Below are 22,401 nucleotides of genomic sequence, written 5' to 3' on the forward strand. Positions count from 1 at the left end.
GTGAGAGGTCGTGTCTGCTCTGCCCGGGCATGAATGCGGCACCGATTCTTTGGAGTGGTGCTGGCCGTTTCAGACGGGAAGCACGCGCGGGCGATGGAGGGGCTTTGGGTGGGCCAGGATGGTCAGGAGCGGGCATGGCAGTTGTCCGCCTGTCCTGACCGGACGCCCGGAAACGAGAGGATGCACCGACTCTCACGGCTAAATCGTACACTACACACCATCTCTCTATAGGAGTAGGTTGATGTGTCACTCTCTCTAACACACACATGTTGTTAAACACACACACACACACACACGCATGCACACGCGCACACAGGTTCATAGAATAGGAATATCGTGCAAGTGCGAAGCCACGGGAAGTGAGATACAAATGGAGTATGTACAAGAAGATAAGAGGTGACGAATATTCCATCAAACCTGGACTCAGAAGTAATACTCGCTCTGTCTAGGTGTTAAGTCATCTTTCGAAAATCAGATATTCCCAAAATGTTTAGACGTCGTCCATTAACTTCGCATCTCAATCCCCTCCTGGCCTCGTTGCTAGCGAGCGTTGTTACTTAGGGAGTGTTTGGATCCTTAGCAAGAACAGCTTATACCCTAGCCGGGCAAGGTTAGGCATTTGGAACTATTAAAATATGTTAGCTTTTGCGGGCCAACTAGCTTGGGTGGGCTAGAAAAACCTTGCTAGATCAGGAGAGCCATATCGGCTCGCTTCTGATGGCAAACTTCACGTACTCACCACTATGACCAGCCTAAGCAATGTAACCAAGTGCTCCTTACTCTGCCTTGTTATCTCCCCCGGAAACCCAATGCATGGAGCGCAACTAACCCGTTGATCAGTCAAGAAATCAAAGTCGGCTTGCATGCGAGTTAATACGTGGGATTAATTGTTGTGTTTACAGACAGAAATCAGGGCTTTGATTGGAGGAAGGACCGGTCAAGTTTCTCCTTCTCCTCCAATCTTCTTGCACCTTGGTCCCGCTACACCTTCTAACATGACTTATTACACCTAGACGGAGGGAGTAGTACGAGATACGGTGGCACACTGACTTAGGTCGAATACAAGTGCCCAAAATTGTGTGCATGTTATAATAAGGATTCACTTAAAATAGTACATGAGCGAACAGAGAGATCAATTGGACACTGTTCACGAGCAGTAGCGAGATGTGTGAGGTAAGATACACTGGTGGCGCTTTTAATTTTTCTTATTAATTTGTTTGTTTCACCCTCTGACTGGTGGGACCCAACATACTACATGGAGAGAGGTAAGGTGACTAAGGCTGCATTATTTCTGTACTACCAACACTGCTTTAAATCCCAAAAGACCTTAGACTAGTCACAATGGATAGTAACTTAGACTAGTAACATGCATATGTTACTAGTCTATGTTACTACCTCTATAGTGGGGAGTAACATTATGTGGTACGCAACACTTCATTTATTAGATTGTAGACTCATTTTGTCTTGGTATGTGTGATGTTACAGTAACTAGATATTTTACCACATACCTCTCTTTCCTCATTAATTACTCGCCACATCATCTATTTTGCCTAAAGATGTGTGATGTTACCACCTATGTTACTCCCACAGTGGATAGTCTTACCACTAAAGCCACATGACAGGATTATGATTTAAATTCCAATGACTCCCACGCGAAAAAAACACGGCATGCTTGTCACACGAATGCAGGAATGTATAAAAGGTATTTTCCTCTCGTTGAACATAATGGGAGGGTGGTGTAGCTGGTTAGCCTGTTCGCTCATAAAACTTGAGGTCTCGGGTTTGATAACTACACTGGAGCATAGTTTTGTTTTTTTTCGACTTCTTTCTTCCATCCAATGACAGGTAGGCCCTGCATGACAGAGAGAGAAAGTGATCTAGGGCGGTGCTAGGAGGATTCTTTGACTGGTCAAAATGGATGGATACAGAGCTATATGATCTCGTAGTGACCGTATAATCACCTCATCACGTATACGCTGCAGCCTCGGCGCTTGTTTTCTAGGGTTTGCACTCTTCACACTCTGTCTCCAGTATATATATACACGCTGGAGCCTCAACACTTGTAGTTTCTCTCTTCACACTCTCTCGCCCTCTCCAGATCTAAACAAGACTTCGTTGGCCTCTCTCTCTCTCCCCTCACTGCTGGTCAAAGAGCCGGCAGGATCCGTCCGCCGGGAAGGGAAGGAGGCTTAACGCTGTCACTGTCAGTGAGGGAGGGAATCCACTACCGGCACAGCTGTTCTCTTTTACCCAGCAGCGGCGCGGGAGGGCCTCCGACCCCTTCTTCTTCGCCGTCATACATAGTGTGGGCCGAACAGCCTCCAATCGCCCACCAAACCACACCCCAAGAACCTTAAGGTATAATTTACTTATTCCACATGCATTGCTCTAGCTACATGTGGGGTTTTTCTGCTTCTGCACTCGAATCTAGGTGTTGGATCAAACAGGAAAGTAGTGAGGAAAGTTGTATAGCATGAATCTAGGACGTGTTCAAAGAGGAGAGGAATGGGGGAAAGTAGTGGGGAAAGTTGTATAGCATGAATCTACGATGTGGTTCAAAAAGGAAGGGGAAAGTAGTGGGGAAATGTGTATAGCTTGAATCTAAGACGTGGTTCAAAGAGGAAAGGAATGGGGGAAAGTAGTGGGGAAAGTTGTATAGCATGAATCTAGGATGTGGTTCAAAGAGGAAAGGAAGGGGGGAAAGTACTAGTACAGACTGGCTATCCAGCACCTACGTTGGTCGAAAAGGGAAAACAATGACAAACGCGGTACATACATCTGTAACGAACTGATATTTTGTTTTGGGGGACAAGGTTGTAGAGTTTGAGCAGGACTAGATTTGTTGCCCTCACATAGGGAAAGGTGTCTAAAGATAACAAAATTGGGACCAACACAAATATGCTCCTTGGTTGTTTGTTCTTTGTTGCAACAAACTGTGCATCACCCCTTTATACATCGGTAGATGCACATGGTGCTGGTGAGTCCACTGTCGCGTGCAACTCTTTATCTGTTGTTAATCTAAGGCCCTATTTGGTCAAAAACTCCCTAGTCCCTACCTGCTTGGTTCCAAGTACTAAACATGGACTAGAGGTTATTAAATGACATGCTAAAAGACCATGTTACCCCTAGTAATGAACTAATAGAGACAAGGTGCGATGCGGGGCAGGGGCAACTGTTGGAAAAAGTCCCAAAAAGACTCTCCCTCGTGGTCTTCTTTCTTTAGCCCCAAATGCCCACTTTTAGTCCCTAAAAGTCCCTCCTGTTTGGTTTAGATGGGACTGACACGGAGTTTTTTTAGTCCCTACACCAAAATGTCCCTATAAACAAACACCCTCTAATAATGCCGCTGGAAAATTGATGCAATGCCACAGTTAAGAGCAAATTACATGTTTAAAGAATTTTATTGTTAATATAATCTCTCTGTTAATATTAATCAATGCCACCGTTTGAGAAATGCTACTGTCTTGCTTTCTTTCCCATTTAGCTAAGTTAGATGCTTCTTTTTGTTGGCTTCTGTGTCATCCACCGTTATTGACTACTAGTTGTTTCCTTTGCACCTCTGTGTAAACAGGGTTATCTACTTCACCTCGTTACTATTGTGACCTTTTGTTGCACTGCACAAAACACTTTTGTTTTAAGAGTGTTTTGTGAAGTTCAACCAAAATGTCACACCGACAATGTTGCTTGAATGCTTGATCTTAGTGGAACTGCACAATAGGAGATCTTACTTCCTATCCGTGTTGGCAAATTTGGTTCAGATCTTCTTCTTGTGAGTTGTTTGAATTCCGTGTCATGAGAGGTCAGTACTAGCTGCTATGTCTTGAGCTTGCGTTGGTTTTCCTTGAAGAGGAAAGGGTGATGCAGAAATAGTAGCGTAAGTATTTCCCTCAGTTTTTGAGAACCAAGGTATCAATCCAGTAGGAGGCTCCTCAGAAGTCCCACGCACCTACACAAACAAACAAGAACCTCGCAACCAACGCAATAAAGGGGTTGTCAATCCCTTCACGGCCACTTGCGAAAGTGAGATCTGATAGAGATAATATGATAAGATAAATTTTTTTGGCATCTTTATGATATAGATAGGAAAAGTAAAGATGCAAATAAAAGTAGATTTAAAGCTTATATGATAAAAGATAGACCCGGGGGCCATAGGTTTCACTAGTGGCTTCTCTCAAGATAGCATAAGTATTACGGTGGGTGAACAAATTACTGTCGAGCAATTGATAGAAAAGTGAATAATTATGAGATTATCTAGGCATGATCATGTATATAGGCATCACGTCCGTGACAAGTAGACCGACTCCTTCCTGCATATACTACTATTACTCCACGCATCGACCGCTATCCAGCATGCATCTAGAGTATTAAGTTCATAAAGAACAGTGTAACGCATTAAGAAAGATGACATGATGTAGAGGGATAAACTCATGCAATATGATATAAACCCCATCTTTTTATCCTCGATGGCAACAATACAATACGTGCCTTGATGCCCCTGCTATCACTGGGAAAGGACACCGCAAGATTGAACCCAAAGCTAAGCACTTCTCCCATTGTAAGAAAGATCAATCTAGTAGGCCAAACCAAACTGATAATTCAAAGAGACTTTCGAAGATAACTTAATAACACATAAAAGAATTCAGAGGAGATTCAAATATTTCTCATAGATAAACTAGATCATAAACCCACAATTCATCAGATCTCGACAAACACACCGCAAAAAGAGTTACATCAAATAGATATCCAAGAAGATCAAGGAGAACTTTGTATTGAGATTCAAAGAGAGAGAAGAAGCCATCTAGCTAATGATTATGGACCCGAAGGTCTATGGTAAACTACTCAAAACTCATCGGAAGGGCCTTGGAGATGATGTAGAGGCCCTCTGTGGTCGATTCTCCCTCCGGCGGAGCGCTGGCGAAGGCTCCAAGAAGGGATCTCGCAGATATAGAAGGTTGCGGCGGTGGAATTAGGTTTTCGTGGTGCTCCTCGAATGTTTCAGGGTACGTGGGTATATATAGGAGGAAGAAGTAGGTCGGTGGACTCTCGAGGGGCCCACGAGGGTAGGGGCGCGCCCACCAGTAGGGGGCGCGTCAGGCACCCTCGCGGCTGCCTCAGTTGTTGCGTGACTTCCACTCCAAGTCTCCAGGTTTGCTTTTGTTCCAAAAAGATAGCTCCCAAAGGTTTCATCGCGTTTGGACTCCGTTTGATATTCCTTTTCTTCAAAACACTGAAATAGGCAAAAAAAACAGCAATTCGGGTTGGGCCTCCGGTTAGTAGGTTAGTCCCAAAAATGATATAAAAGTGTAAAGTAAAGCCCATAAACATCCAAAACGGGTAATATAATAGCATGGAACAATCAAAAATTATAGATACGTTGGAGACGTATCAAGCATCCCCAAGCTTAATTCCTGCTCGTCCTCGAGTAGGTAAATGATAAAAATAGAATTTTTGATGTGGAATGCTACCTAGCATAATTCTCAATGTAATTTTCTTTATTGTGGCATGAATGTTCAGATCCAAATGATTCAAAATAAAAGTTCATATTGACATAAGAAATAGTAATACTTCAAGCATACTAACTAAAGCAATCATGTCTTCTCAAAATAACATGGCTAAAGAAAGTTATCCCTACAGAATCATATAGTCTGGCTGTTGCTCTATCTTCATCACACAAAGTATTTAATCATGCACAACCCCGATGACAAGCCAAGCAATTGTTTCATACTTTAGTAATCTCAAACTTTTTCAACTTTCACGCAATACATGAGCATGAGCCATGGACATAGCACTATATGTGGAATAGAATGGTGGTTGTGGAGAAGACAAAAAGGAGAAGATAGTCTCACATCAACTAGGCATATCAACTGGCTATGGATATGCTCATTAATATATATATATGGGAGTGAGTAGAGATTGCCATGCAACGGATGCACTAGAGCTATAAGTGTATGAAAGCTCAACAAAAAAACTAAGTGGGTGTGCATCCAACTCGCTTGCTCACAAAGACCTAGGGAAATTTGAGGAAGCCCATCATTGGAATATACAAGCCAAGTTCTATAATGAAAAATTCCCACTAGTATATGAAAGTGACAACATAGGAGACTATCTATCATGAAGATCATGGTGCTACTTTGAAGCACAAGTGTGGTAAAAAGGATAGTAGCATTGTCCCTTCTCTCTTTTTCTCTCATTTTTTTATTATTTGGCCTTTCTCTTTTTTTATGGCCTTTCTCTTTTTTTTTATAAAGTCCGAAGTCTCATCCCGACTTGTGGGGGAATCATAGTCTCCATCATCCTTTCCTCACTGGGACAATGCTCTAATAATGAAGATCATCACACTTTTATTTACTTACAACTCAAGATTACAACTCGATACTTAGAACAAGATATGACTCTATATGAATGCCTCCGGCGGTGTACCGGGATATGCAATGAATCAATAGTGACATGTATGAAAATTACGAAGGTGGCCTTGCCACAAATACGATGTCAACTTCATGATCATGCAAAAGCAATATGACAATGATGATGCGTGTCATAAAAATGGAACAGTGGAAATTTGCATGGCAATATATCTCGGAATGGCTATGGAAATGTCATAATAGGTAGGTATGGTGGCTGTTTTGAGGAAGGTATATGGTGGGTGTATGGTACCGGCGAAAGTTGCACGGCACAAGAGAGGCTAGCAATGGTGGAAGGGTGAGAGTGCGTATAATCAATGGACTCAACCTTAGTCATAAAGAACTCATATACTTATTGCAAAAATCTACAAGTCATTGAAAAGAAAGTACTACACGCATGCTCCTAGGGGGATAGATTGGTAGGAAAAGACCATCGCTCGTCCCCGACCGCCACTCATAAGGAAGACAATCAATAAATAAAATTGTGCTCCAACTTCATCACAAAGCGGTTCACCATACGTGCATGCGACGGAAATAACAAACTTCAACACAAGTATTCTTTAAATTCATAATCACCCAACTAGCATGACTCTAATATCACCACCTCTATATCTCAAAACAATTATCAGGTATCAAATTGATCATAACATCCAATTCACTTTCTATGATAGTTTTTATTATACCCAACTTGGATGCCCATCATTCTAGGACCAGTTTTAAAACCATAGCAAATACCATGCTGTTATAAGAGACTCTAAAAATAATATAAGTGAAGCATGAGAGATCAACAATTTCTACAAAATCAAGCCACCGCCGTGCTCTAAAAAGTATAAGTGAAGCACTAGAGCAAAACTATCTAGCTCAAAAGATATAAGTGAAGCACATAGAGTATTCTAATAATTACAATCAAGTGGGTTTCTCCCAAAAGGTGTGTACAGCAAGGATGATTGTGGTAAACTAAAAAGCAAAGACTAATATCATACAAGACGCTCCAAGAAAAACACATATCATGTGGTGAATAAAAATATAGCTCCAAGTAAAGTTACCGATAGACGAAGACGAAAGAGGGGATGCCTTCCGGGGCATCCCCAAGCTTAGGCTTTTGGTTATCCTTGAATATCTTGGGGTGCCATGGGCATCCCCAAGCTTAGGCTCTTGCCACTCCTTATTCCATAGTCCATCAAATTTTTACCCAAAACTAGAAAACTTCACAACACAAAACTCAACAGGAAATCTCATAAGCTCCGTTAGTGCAAGAAAGAAAAACCACCACATAAGGTACTGTAATGAAATCATTCTTTATTTATATTGGTGTTAAACCTACTGTATTCCAACTTATCTATGGTTCATACCCTACAATACTAGCCATAGATGCATTAAAATAAGCAAACAACACCCGAAATACAGAATTTGTCAAAAACAGAACAGTCTGTAGAAATCTGTAACTCTCGAATACTTCTGGAACTCTAAACATCCTACCAAAATAGGAAGTCCTAGGAAATTTATCTATTGATCTACAGAAAAAATCATAAATGCAAAAGCACATTTCTGTGAATTACTAAAATTATTTTCGTGCGCACAAAGTTTCTATTTTTCAGCAGAATCAAATTAACTATCACCATAGGTTATCCTATAGGTTCTACTTGGCACAAACACTAATTAAAACATGAAAACACATCTAAACAGAAGCTATATGAAATATTTATTACTAAACAGAAGCAAAAACAAAAAACAAAGATAAAATTGGGTTGCCTCCCAACAAGCGCTATCATTTAACGCCCCAAACTAGGCATAAAAGCGAGGATAGATCTAAGTAGTGTAATCTTTGGCACTCAATTCATAAGTAGCTCGCATGCTAGATTCATAAGGTAATTGACTTACTTTCTTCGAAAGTGCTCCATGGCTTCCCTTAATGGAAATTGGAATCTGATATTAAGTTCCTTCATATCAATAATCACACCAATCGTTCTAAGGAAAGGTCTACCAAGAATAATAGGACATGAAAGATGGCAATCTATGTCAAGAACGATAAAATCTACGGGCACATAATTCCTATTTGCAATAATAAAAACATCATTGATTCTTCCCATAGGTTTCTTAATGGTGGAATTCGCAAGGTGCAAATTTAAAGAGCAATCATCAAAATCATGGAAACCTAGAATATCACATAAAGTTTTCAGAATAGTGGAAACACTAGCACCCAAATCACACAAAGCATAACACTAATGATATTTAATTTTAATATTTATAGTAGGTTCCCACTCATCACAAAGTTTTCTAGGTATAGAAACTTCCAAATTAAGTTTTTCCTCGTAAGATTGCATCAAGGCATCAACAATATGTTTGGTAAAAGCTTTATTTTGACTATAAGCATGGGGAGAAATCAACATGGATTGCAACAAGGAAATACAATCTACTAAAGAACAATTATCATAATTATATTCCTTGAAATCCAAGATAGTGGTTTCAATGCTATTTAAAGTCATGACCTCTCCAATCTCACTTTTACCAAATTTAGCATCAAGATCTAAAAACTCTGAATCATTGGGACGCCTTTTAACTAGAGTTGACTCATCTCCAGTCCCATCATTATTAAGATTCATATTTCAAAACAAATATTTAATAGGGGACACATCAATAACTTTTAGATCTTCATCATTATTTTCATGGAAACTAGAAGAGCACGCTTTTACAAAGCAATCTTTCTTAGCACGCAATCTAGCGGTTCTTTCTTTGAACTCATCAATGGAAATTCTAATGGATTTGAGAGACTCATTGATATCATGCTTAGGAGGAGTAGATCTAATTTCAAAGAATCAACATCAAGCGAAAGCCTATCAACGTTCCTAGCCAAATCATCAACTTTAAGCCATTTTTCTTCAAGCAAAGCATTAAAATTCTTTTGAGAGATCATAAATTCTTTAACGTTATTCTCAAAATCAGAGGGAATCTTATTAAAATTACCATAAGAATTATTGTAGGAATTTCCATAATTGTTAGAGGAATTACAAGGGAACGGTCTAGGATTAAAGTTTCCTCTATAAGCATTGTTACCAAAATTATTCCTACCAACAAAATTCACATCCATAGATTCATTATTATTCTCAATCAAAGTAGACAAAGGCATATCATTGGGATCAATAGGAGCACTCTTAGTAGCAAAAAAATTCATAAGTTCATCCATCCTTCCACTCAAAATATTAATTTCTTCTATAGCATGCACTTTCTTACTAGTAGATCTTTCGGTGTGCCATTGAGAATAATTAGCCATAATGTTATCAAGGAGTTTAGTAGCTTCTCCTAAGGTGATTTCCATAAAAGTGCCTCCCACGGCCGAATCTAAAAGATTTCTAGAAGCAAAATTCAATCCGGCATAAATTTTTTGCATGATCATCCATAAATTCAAACCATGAGTAGGGAAATTGCAAGTCATTAATTTCATTCTTTCCCAAGATTTGGCAACATGCTCATGATCAAGTTGTTTAAAATTCATAATATCGTTCCTAAGAGAGATGATCTTAGCGGGCAGAAAATACTTAGGGATAAAAGCATCTTTGCACTTATTCCATGAATCAATAATATTCTTAGGCAAAGACGAAAACCAAACTTTAGCACGATCTCTAAGTGAAAACGGAAATAACTTCAATTGAACAATATCATTATCCGTATCTTTCTTCTTTTGCATCTCACACAAATCAACAAAGTTGTTTAGATGGATAGCGGCATCTTCACTAGGAAGGTCGGAGAATTGATCTTTCATAACAAGTTTCAGCAAAGCAGCATTGATTTCACAAGACTCAACATCATTAAGAGGAGCAATCGGAGTACTAAGGAAATCACTATTATTGGTATTGGAAAAGTCACACAATTTGGTATTATCTTGCACCATCATGACTAGCAATCCAACACACAGGCAAGCAAAAAGGCAAGCGAAAGAGAGAGGAGAGGAGGTTGGGAAAGAGAGGGCGAATAAAACGGCAAGGGTGAAGTAGGGGAGAGGAAAACGAGAGGCAAATGGCAAATAATGTAATGCGGGGGAGATAAGTTTGTGATGGGTACTTGGTATGTCTTGACTTGAGCGAAGACCTCCCTGGCAACGGCACTAGAAATCCTTCTTGCTACATCTTGAGCTTGTGTTGGTTTTCCTTGAAGAGGAAAGGGTGATGCAGCTATAGTAACGTAAGTATTTCCCTTGGTTTTTGAGAACCAAGGTATCAATCCAGTAGGAGACTCCTCAGAAGTCCCACGCACCTACAAAAACAAACAAGAACCTCGCAACCAACGCAATAAAGGGGTTGTCAATCCCTTCACGGCCACTTGCGAAAGTGAGATCTGATAGAGATAATATGATAAGATAAATTTTTTTGGTATTTTAATGATATAGATAGGAAAAGTAAAGATGCAAATAAAAGTAGATTGAAAGCTTATATGATAAAAGATAGACACGGGGGCCATAGGTTTCACTAGTGGCTTCTCTCAAGATAGCATAAGTATTACGGTGGGTGAACAAATTACTGTCGAGCAATTGATAGAAAAGCGAATAATTATGAGATTATCTAGGCATGATCATGTATATAGGCATCACGTTCGTCACAAGTAGACCGACTCTTGCCTGCATCTACTACTATTACTCCACACATCGACCGCTATCCAGCATGCATCTAGAGTATTAAGTTCATAAAGAACAGAGTAATGCATTAAGAAAGATGACATGATGTAGAGGGATAAACTCATGCAATATGATATAAACCCCATCTTTTTATCCTTGATAGCAACAATACAATACGTGCCTTGTTGCCCCTGCTGTCACTGGGAAAGGACACCGCAAGATTGAACCCAAAGCTAGGCACTTCTCCCATTGCAAGAAAGATCAATCTAGTAGGCCAAACCAAACTGATAATTCGAATAGACTTGCAAAGATAACTTAATCACAGTAAAAGAATTCAGAGGAGAGTCAAATATTTCTCATTGATAAACTTGATCATAAACCCACAATTCATCGGATCTCGACAAACACACCACAAAAAGAGTTACATCGAATAGATCTCCAAGAAGATCAAGGAGAACTTTGTATTGAGATTCAAAGAGAGAGAAGAAGCCATCTAGCTAATAACTATGGACCCGAAGGTTTGTGGTAAACTACTCACAACTCATCGGAAGAGCCTTGGAGATGATGTAGAGGCCCTCTGTTGTTGATTCTCCCTCCGGCGGAGCGCAGGCGAAGGCTCCAAGATGGGATCTCACAGATACAGAAGGTTGCGGCGGTGGAGTTAGGTTTTCGTGGTGCTCCTCGAAGGTTTCAGGGTACGTGGGTATATATAGGAGGAAGAAGTAGGTCGGTGGGCGCTCGAGGGGCCCACGAGGGTGGGGGGCACGCCCACCTATAGGGGGCGCGTCGGGAACCCTCGTGGCTGCCTAGGTTGTGGCGTGACTTCCACTCCAAGTCTCCAGGTTTGCATTTGTTCCAAAAAGATCGCTCCCGAAGGTTTCATCGCGTTTGGACTCCGTTTGATATTCCTTTTCTTTGAAACACTGAAATAGGCAAAAAAAATAGCAATTCGGGCTGGGCCTCCAATTAGTAGGTTAGTCCCAAAAATGATATAAAAGTGTAAAGTAAAGCCCATAAACATCCAAAACGGGTAATATAATAGCATGGAACAATCAAAAATTATAGATATGTTGGAGATGTATCACCAGTCTTCTTTCACATGATTGTGCAGTGTGCTTTCATATGGTGTGCTACTTGTACGGTAATCTTGCTTGATTTTAGTGAACTACACAAATGGAGACAAGGCTTCCAATCTGTATGTGAACTATAATATCCCATTGAGGTAAGATAAGGATATTTCACAACTGTTGGCCTGTATTTTGCCACTTTTATCAGAAATTAATGTCGTTGTTCAGTGCTAAACTTGTGCTCCCTAATTGACATGTCAAATCTTACATTGAAGGTGAAGCTTGTCTGTTATTGTGTGATGAAGGGGAAGAACAAGCGGAAGAAAAACAACAATCAACTCCTGGTGCTGTAATGAAGCACTGGAAGTGTGATGACACAAGTAATGATATAGTTTTTTATATTAATTTATTGCTATGGCTGGAATGAGCAATTGTTTTGCCACTCTTAATGTAATATTTAATTATCTCTACTTGTGCAAACAGGGATCTTCTTTGAAGATACCATATATTTTAGTGGAACTGCATAAGAAGATTTTGGAAACATTAAACTAATCGAGGATTATATAGTAAGCATGGCAACCACAGTAGATAGCAACAGATGGTTTTGGAGAAGTACTTGATTTGTATGCTCTACACAATAAGCCTCCTGACAAAGGTTGGTACTCGCCCATGGATTTCATCCACATGATTGAGCTTCGTCATCTCTATTGGTGTTGTGCTACTGTTTAGATACTGTCATGAGAAAGTGGTATTGTCCTTGAGAAGTGCTTCATCTGTGTTGTTTTAAATATTTCCTTTCCTTTTTTCGAGCAAACAGGGATGCTAGCATTTAGTGTCCTCTTCTCTTTGCACAACAGGATCATCCCTGTCGGTGTCAAAACCGGCGGATCTCGGGTAGGGGGTCCCGAACTGTGTGTCTAGGAGGATGGTAACAGGAGACGAGGGACACGATGTTTTTACCCAGGTTCGGGCCCTCTTGATGGAGGTAAAACCCTACGTCCTGCTTGATTAATATTGATGATGTGGGTTACAAGAGTAGATCTACCACGAGATCAAGGAGGCTAAACCCTAGAAGCTAGCCTATGGTATGATTGTTGTTCGTCCTATGGACTAAAGCCATCCAGTTTATATAGACACCGGAGAGGGCTAGGGTTACACAGAGTCGGTTACAAAGGTAGGAGATCTACATATCCGTATTGCCAAGCTTGCCTTCCACGCCAAGGAAAGTCCCATCCGAACACGGGACGAAGTCTTCAATCTTGTATCTTCATAGTCTTGGAGTCCGGCCGATGATGATAGTTCGGCTATCCGGACACCCCCTAGTCCGGGACTCCCTCAGTAGCCCCTGAACCAGGCTTCAATGACGACGAGTCTGGCGCGCATATTGTCTTCGGCATTGCAAGGCGGGTTCCTCCTCCGAATAATTTATAGAAGATTGTGAACACTAGGATAGTGTTCGGCTCTGCAAAAATAAATTCCACATACCACCGTAGAGAGAATAATATTACACAAGATCAATCTGCTAATGTATTCTGCGGCGTGACATCACACCACTTCCAAGCCTTTACTCGAATTGTTTTTATTGTTCCACCTCAGCGCGTTTAGCGAGGCGGTTTCCTTGGCATGTCTTGTCGAAGCAAAGATCGTGTTCCCCTTATTCCAGGATTCCCATCAATACGGACGTGGGTAACCCAACCGCGCCATTGACTACGGCGCTTGGGAGATAAGCGAGTTTTATCAGGCTGGTGGGGACGCGTGTTTCCGTCCGCCCATATAAGGGGATAAAGATCCAATCCTTTTATCTACGCCTTCTTCCTCCTTGACTTATCCATCTCCGCGAACCCGAGCTCCAGCGCCCAAGCCCGCACATTCCACCTCAACCTTCTCCGATCATGTCCGGAGCGGGAGGCAAATGGATGGCCTCCTCCGTCACGGAGGGGCATATCCAGAAGCTGCGCAGCGCCGGATACTTGTCCAGCGACATCGCGCATCGGCTCCCCGACGAGGGAGAGCTCATCCCCACCCCCAGGCCCCATGAGAGGGTAGTTTTCCTTCCCCATTTCCTCTGCGGACTGGGCTTCCCACTTCATCCCTTTGTCGGAGGGCTCATGTTCTACTACGGCCTTGATTTCCATGATCTGGCCCCGAATTTTGTCCTCAACATCTCGGTGTTTTATCATCGTGTCGAGACCTTCCTCTGCATCCAGCCCCACTTTGGCCTGTGGCTCAAGACCTTCAGTGTCAAGCCGAAGGTTGTGAAGGGCAGCCAAGCGGAGTGCAGAGGCGCCATGGTGGGCAGGATGTCCCACGTTACATGGCTGGAGGGCACCTTCGTGGAAACCATCAAGGGGTGGCAATCGGGGTGGTTCTACATCACCGAGCCGCGTGACGCCGATTGGGTGGCGGCCCCCGAATTCAGATCCGGCATCCCTACATGGCTCACCTCCTGGAAAGAGAGTGGCCTGATCTGGGGGAATTCGGAAGAGCTGACCGGACTCCAAGCCTCTATCCAGAAGCTGGTGGACAAGAAGCTCAAGCTTGTCAACGTAGTCCAGGTCATGCTCATCCGCCGGATTCTCCCGTGCCAACGACGGGGTTTCAACATGTGGGAGTTCGATCCGGCGCAGCACCAGACCCTGAACGGGCTTTTCAACACTACGTACGAAGATGTCTGGAAGGTGCTGTTCAAGGGCACCGAAGCTCCCGCATCCGCTACCGAAGATCGCGGATTCCGCTCGCAGCGCCCGGCTGACGAGGTAAATGATTTTGTCCTTTAAGGGACGCTTGTTATTCATAGTTTGACTCTATGCGGGATCTAAACTCCCTTTCCTTTGACAGGAATGGCGAAGAAGGCCGCATAGGCTATCTATCCGGCCCCATTGCCAGAGGACCCAGCCGACGCCCGCCTAACGGGGCTGCTGGCTCCGGCACCCCACGTGGTGCCGTAGAAGAAGGCCAATAAGGAGGCCACGGGGACTCGGAAGAGTTCCCGTTTTCAGGTGCTATCGGACAATGAATCCGAGGCCGACTCCTCCCACCATGGTGAGGAGGAGAAGAAGAAAGCCTCTCCCTTAGCGGGGGGAGGAAAGAAAAGGAAGGCCTCCCCAACAAGGGAGGCCGAAGGGTCCAAGAGGGGAAAAACTCTTCCCCCGGACTGTTCCGCCAACGCTAGTGACGATGGCGAGGACAGGCCTCCAAGGGCTAAGCCTCTGGCGAGTAAGTATCCGGACTCCCGAATAACTTCAAGGTTTTTTATTTCCCGCCACACGATGTCTTTCTAATGCCGTATTCAACCCTGAAGTCCGCCTAAGGATGATCTCCCCACTTCGTCAAGCGGGTCCTTAGGGGCGTCGGATATGGATTCTCTTCCGACTGCCTCCACCCCCCCATGATGCGGGTGATGCCGAGGTGGGATCCCAGGAAGGGAACCACCAGGAGGAGAGGGCCCCGGAGGTGTCGCAGGACAACCTCCCGGACTTTGCACCGGACTCAGCCCCGGAACCCATAGTGGCTCCGGAGTCCGGCGGGCGACCCCTTCGTAAGAAGGGCAAGACCGCGACGCCGGCTGCCTCCGTCCAACCGGAGGTGCTGGATAATTTGCTGGAGGCGCTCAATGGCGCCTCCATCGAAGAGGAACACCGCACTGTTATGAGTGCGGTGATTCAGAAGGTTCAGCTCGCCAAGAGCGGGCTGACCGAAGCCTACAGCAGCCTTCTAAGAGGCTTTGAGTTAAGAATTTCAATATATGTAAAATGGTACCGCATAGACAGTAGCCCCTGATGCTCGGTTAGGTGTTCGAAAAGAAAAGCCGGACTGAGGATCTTTAGAAAGATAAACGCAGGAGTCATGAAAATATGCCAATATGGGATTGCAGGCTGTCCTGCTGACCTCTGCTGCACTGACTGCAGAGGTCAATACTTTGAAGGGAAACCTCGAGCGGTCCGAGAACGAGCTCGGCCATGCCAAGAAGCAGCTCGAGGAAAAAGAAGGTGAGTAATACCTTATGAAAATTGTACCTTACAGAAAAGGATTTGGTTGCAAGAAAAATGACAAGGATAACTGGGGTATTGCAGGGGCCACTAACAAGGTGGCTACCCTGAAGGAGGCGATGGCCGCGGCCGAACGCAATGCGGCTGCGGAGCGCACCGAGCGAGAGAAACAGGAGGCGCGGTGGCGGAGGTACAGCAAGAGCTCCTGGATCTCGTGCAGAAACATGAGAGCCTGGAGCGTGACTTGAAGACTCGAGAGTCTGAGCTTGCAACGGCTCTTGAGAGTGCCAAAGCCGCTAAGGCCGAAGCCTACAAGGCCCTCCAGGAGATCGAGGCGGTAAAGAAAATAGCAGCGGGTAAGGCATTTTTCATGCAAAGTAAGCATGTGAGTGTTAATTACCTGTCGCTTACCCGAATTCGGAGCTCTACAGGAGTGTTCGCATATCTTCCTCGCAGCGTGTTCGATGCTGACGCATTCTACCGGGCCGAGGAGGGGAGCTCGACGGAGAAGGTCTTCTGGTCTTAGTATGCTGAGGCCGAACATCCGGTGCCCCTTAGCGACCAGCTGAAGCAGCTGGTCGAGCTCCACAAGGCGGCCGAACAGGCCATGAAGGGCCTCATAGTTCGGCTATGGCCGGAGGAGGCCATGCTTGGGAGCGACTTCGGCCTGGTGCGGTGGCTGGTGGACGCATGCCCGTGGGTTGAAGTTATCAAGCACTCTGCCTGTATCGAGGGTGCGCGTCGGGCCCTTGCCCACGCAAAGGTGCACTGGGGCAAGATGGATGCCCAGAAGCTTGTGACGGACCCCCCACCAAAGGGCAAGGAGTATCGTACGCCCGAGATGTATTATAAGAGTGTGATGAAGGGCGCTCGCACTATTGCGGGTGAGTGCTCCAAAGATGTAATATTTCAGTAGACTCGCATTTTGTTATCCTGTGCGCTGAAAACTTGGTTCATGTGCGCTAAGCAACGCTTGTTAATTTAAAATATTACCTTCTGTGCGGCTGTTTATCAAATCTGAGAGATGGCAAGTCGTCGGCTTCAGCCCCCATGCCACGAGTGCTGGGGTGTTCGGGATAAACTCGAGCGCTCTTGTTCCCATTTTTGGGTCCATCTAGGGAGGCGCTCAACACAACAAACAAGGCAACCGGACTTATAATGCTTGAACACTCTCACTTAGCCATAGAATTCTATAATTTTAAATTTCGGCGAAGCCCCTAGTTTTCGGAAGGCCGAATTTGGGGTGCTATCCACGCCTTGGCCGGACAGAATCCGGCTCCTCGCTCGAAGCGGCATAAGTCTTTAGGGACTCGCAAAGAACCTCTGGAACAGCGACCAGCTCTCGCCTCATCATGACGGTCAGTTTTAGCTTTCTCCACTGAGGCGTTAACCCAGCTCAACTGGGGCGCAATCGCAGTGGTTCTCCCAGTGCTACCTTAGCCGATAAAACGGAACGTAAGGTACCAAAACATGGGAGCCGGGCAAACCCAACTATTGACCCAAGAACATGATTCGGAGCCGATGCATATAATGCTATAAGTTCGGGGTGCCGCACTTGTGAAAGTGTTCGGACTTATCACACCATAACGCGGGAAACATAAGCCCCTGGTGTATTTAGCCGTACCAAAATGTATGGATGCAACATGTCATAGATGAACATATGTGTAAGAAAGAAATGCAATTAGAAGCAAAAATGTGCTGCATTGCTTTATTCAAGAAAAAACTGTTGTAAGTGCAGGACGATACAAGTGGTGCAGTAAGCAAGGAATGGGACTGTTTAACATGTCCCCCTCCAGGGGTAGGCTATGGTATAATGCATAAAACAGATTTAATGCTCATAATGGAGACCACCTGGATTTTCGTCGTAGCCTTTCTCCTTCCCTGGTTGTTGCATCGTGGGTTCGGCATGTCTACTGCCGGACAGGGCCCCTGACGAACGGAGTCCTGTAGGTAAAAAAGAAAAGGAAAAGGAAAAGAAACGACGCACTTAAGAGCCCCTGGTGCGGTTAAGCCGCAGTCTGGGCTTATCATGGTCGAGCCCCTTGCCCCATGCCCATGGTATCTTCAGAGCGTAATGGAGTACGCGAAGGGTCTGTCTTAATGTTTTACAGGGGCTGGGGTGGGGGCCGCATTGCTATGGTGCTCGGAACGTGCCAGGTGGTTGTGTTGTAGGTTACTCCGGGCACGCTTAGCTGTGTCCGGCCGCTTAGCAGCCGGACTCGAGTATTGCTTTAAAAGGCTGCTTTGTACTTCTGCCGCGAGAGCCGCTGTATGTTCCTCCATTCGGAGGGAGCGTTCAGTGTTTCCGTTGACCGTGATGACTCCTCTAGGGCCTGGCATCTTGAGCTTGAGGTATGCGTAGTGCGGCACCGCGTTGAACTTTGCAAACGCGGTACGTCCAAGCAAGGCATGATAGCCGCTGCGGAACGGGACTATGTCGAAGATTAACTCCTCGCTTCGGAAGTTATCCGGGGATCCGAAGACCACTTCCAGTGTAACTGAGCCTGTACAATTGGCTTCTACACCTGGTATGACGCCTTTAAAGGTCGTCTTGGTAGGTTTAATCCTTGAGGGGTCTATGCCCATTTTGCGCACCGTGTCCTGATAAAGCAGGTTTAGGCTGCTACCGCCGTCCATCAGGACTCTGGTGAGATGAAATCCATCGACGATTGGGTCTAGAACCAATGCGGCGAACCCACCATGGCGAATGCTGGTGGGGTGGTCCCTTCGGTCAAAAGTGATCGGGCAAGAGGACCATGGATTGAACTTCGGGGCAACTGGCTCCATCGTGTATACATCCCTAAGTGCGCGCTTCCGCTCCCTTTTCGGTATGTGCGTGGCATATATCATGTTCACCGTCCGCACCTGTGTGGGGAAACCCTTCTGTCCTCTATTGTTCGGCGGTCGGGTCTCTTCCTCGTCGTCGCTATGTAGCCCCTTGTTGCTGTTTTCGGCAATTAACTTGCCTGCCTGCTTGAACACCCAACAGTCCCTATTGGTGTGGTTAGATGGCTTTTCAGGGGTGCCATGTATCTGGCACAAGCGGTCGAGAATTCGGTCCAAATTGGACGGACCCTGAGTTGTTCTTTTGAATGGATTTTTCTGTTGACCGGGTTTAGAGCCTCTGAATCCGGCATTGACTGCCGTATCCTCACTGTTATCGCCATTAATGCGGCGTTTGTTTTTGTTGCGATGCGACCTGCCACTATGGTCCTTGATATCCGGACTGCCAGAATTTTTGTTGAGGTTGTTGCTGCGTGCTAGCCAGTTGTCTTCACCCGCACAGAAGCGGGTCATGAGTGATGTGAGGGCTGCCATGGATTTCGGCTTTTCCTGTCCTAGGTACCGGGCAAGCCACTCGTCGCGGATGTTGTGCTTGAAGGCTGCGAGGGCCTCGGCATCTGGACAGTCGACGATTTGGTTTTTATTGGTTAAGAACCGTGTCCAGAATTGTCTGGCCGATTCGTCTGGCTGCTGAATTATGTGGCTTAGGTCATCAGCGTCTGGTGGTCGCACATAAGTGCCCTGGAAGTTATCGAGGAATGTGGCTTCCGGGTCCTCCCAACTCCCAATTGACTCTGCTGGCAAACTGTTGAGCCAATGCCCCGGCTGGTCCTTTAAGCTTGAGGGGGAGGTATTTGATGGCGTGAAGATCGTCGCCGCGGGCCATGTGGATGTGAAGGAGATAGTCTTCAATCCAAACCGCGGGGTCTGTTGTGCCATCGTAGGATTCAATATTGACGGGTTTAAACCCTTCTGGGATTTGATGATCCATTACCTCATCTGTGAAGCACAGTGGGTGTGCGGTGCCTCTGTACTGGGCGATGTCGCGACGGAGCTCAAAAGAGCTTTGTCTGTTGTGTTCGGCCCGGTCGGACTTACTGTGTCCGGGGTGACGGTGATCGTCACCTATCGTGGGGCGCCCATGTGATCCATAGATTGATCTTGATTGTCTTGCCTTATCCTCCAATATGTCTCGCAGGTCCGGAGTGTTCCCCTGTGGCCTTGTGCTTTTCGAGCGATGCCGGGGTACGGGTCTAGTGAAGGGCCTTGAGGCCTCTCTGTCGCGACCATGGGGTGGTCGATCAGCCGTATTGTCTCCTGGTGAAGCGGGATCATATGCCTCCACCTCTAATCGGGGGAGCAGCTTGCGTTTGGGGTAGCTTTTGGAGGGGCGTTCGAGTTCATGTTCTTCGGCCGCGAGGACTTCGGTCCATCTGTCGGCTAGCAGATCTTGATCAGCTCTAAGTTGCTGCTGCTTTTTCTTGAGGCTGTTTGCCGTGGCCATAAGCCTGCGTTTGAAACGCTCCTATTCGACGGGATCCTCAGGCACGATGAATTCGTCGTCGTCGAGGCTTGCCTCGTCTCCGGAGGGAGGCATATAGTCCTCTACCTCTTCTTCGGCCGCTCTCTCATGAGGGCTGGCGTCCTCCTCCTCCTGTGCTGGATCTTGCTAGAGTGGGTTGTCTTCAGCGCTATCCGGTGTATTATTGTCTCCGGTGCCGGAATCCTCATTCTTGCTATGGCGGGATTTAGAGCGGCACCGCTGACGCCGGCGCTTGGGCTGTTTCTTGGAGGGATCATCCTCCGCTATTCCTTCGCCGTTCCCATCATTTGGGATATCCACCATGTATATGTCGTATGAAGAGGTGGCTTTCCAGTGCCCGGTGGGCGCTGGTTCTTGGTCGTCTCTGGCATCGTCATCCATACCGTCGATGTCCTCAGAGTCGTAATCTAGCATGTCGGTTAGATCGTCGACAGTGGCTACCAAGTGGGTGGTGGGTGGGCTCTGGATTTCTTCGTCGTCCGCATCCCAACCATCCTGGCCGCAGTCCGGCCAGGCCTCTCCTGATAACGAGAGGTACTTTAGCGAACTCAAGATGTCGCCAAAAGGTGAGTGTTCAAAGATGTCCGCCGCGGTGACCTCCATGATCGGCGCCCAATCGGATTCGACTGGAGGGGGCGCGGGAGGTCCAGAGTCCGGCAAGGAGTCCGGCACCTCGGAGTCACGAGCTTCATGGGGGACAAGATCGGTGTTCGGATCTATCGCCGTAGAGGTTGCAGCCCCCGAGGCGGTGTCTAGGCATCCATCCTCGATCTGCAGAGCTGGCTCCGAATTGAAGACCGGAGCGGGTTCGAGTGTGGCCTCCGGGGTACTGTCCGGCTGCAGAGCTAAATCATGCCCATCATGACAGTATGGCACGCTCGGCTGTGGCTCGAATCCATCGAGGATCAAGTCCCCGCGGATGTCAGCCGTGAAGTTCAAACTTCCAAATCTGACCTGACGGCCAGGGGCGTAGCTTTCGATCTGCTCCAGCTGGCCAAGCGAATTGGCCCGCAGTGCGAAGCCGCCGAATACGAAGATCTGTTCAGGGAGGAAGGTCTCACCCTGGACTGCATCGTTGTTGATGATCGAAGAGGCCATCGAGCCTATCGGTGACGACACAGCGGAACTCTCAATGAAAGCACCAATGTTGGTGTCAAAACCGGCGGATCTCGGGTAGGGGGTCCCGAACTGTGCGTCTAGGCGGATGGTAACAGGAGACGAGGGACACGATGTTTTTACCCAGGTTCGGGCCCTCTTGATGGAGGTAAAACCCTATGTCCTGCTTGATTAATATTGATGATGTGGGTTACAAGAGTAGATCTACCACGAGATCAAGGAGGCTAAACCCTAGAAGCTAGCCTATGGTATGATTGTTGTTCGTCCTATGGACTAAAGCCATCCGGTTTATATAGACACCGGAGAGGGCTAGGGTTACACAGAGTCGGTTACAAAGGTAGGAGATCTACATATCCGTATCGCCAAGCTTGCCTTCCACGCCAAGGAAAGTCCCTTCCGGATACGGGACGAAGTCTTCAATCTTGTATCTTCATAGTCTTGGAGTCCGACCGATGATGATAGTTCGGCTATCTAGACACCCCCTAGTCCGGGACTCCCTCAATCCCCCTCTGAAGAAGAATATGGAGTACGTGAAGTGACTAGTTCTGATTATGCCAGGATGAAGAAGACCTGTCTATCTTCTCGTCAGAAAGAGTAGTTGAAGGATGCTTACATTACTCCCCACAAGACCAAACTAAGTTCAGCTCAGAAGGACTAACAGATCTCCATTTTTTTGTTGTGATGCGCAAGTACAATGTTGTTCTAGATCTTTCCGGTGAGTTCCATTTTTTTTAAGTGTGCTCTACATCAACCATGTAGGTGCATGTTTAAACTGTCAGTTCATAGTACAGTTTGCTTTATACTAATCACTTCTTTTGTATTTGTGCAAACAGGGGTGCTCAGCTTGATTTCAATGGGAACTGCACAAAATGTTCATGAATACATCGAATCA

Source organism: Triticum dicoccoides, chromosome 7B (genome assembly GCF_002162155.2).
Source record: "Triticum dicoccoides isolate Atlit2015 ecotype Zavitan chromosome 7B, WEW_v2.0, whole genome shotgun sequence".
NCBI classification, from domain to species: domain Eukaryota; kingdom Viridiplantae; phylum Streptophyta; class Magnoliopsida; order Poales; family Poaceae; genus Triticum; species Triticum dicoccoides.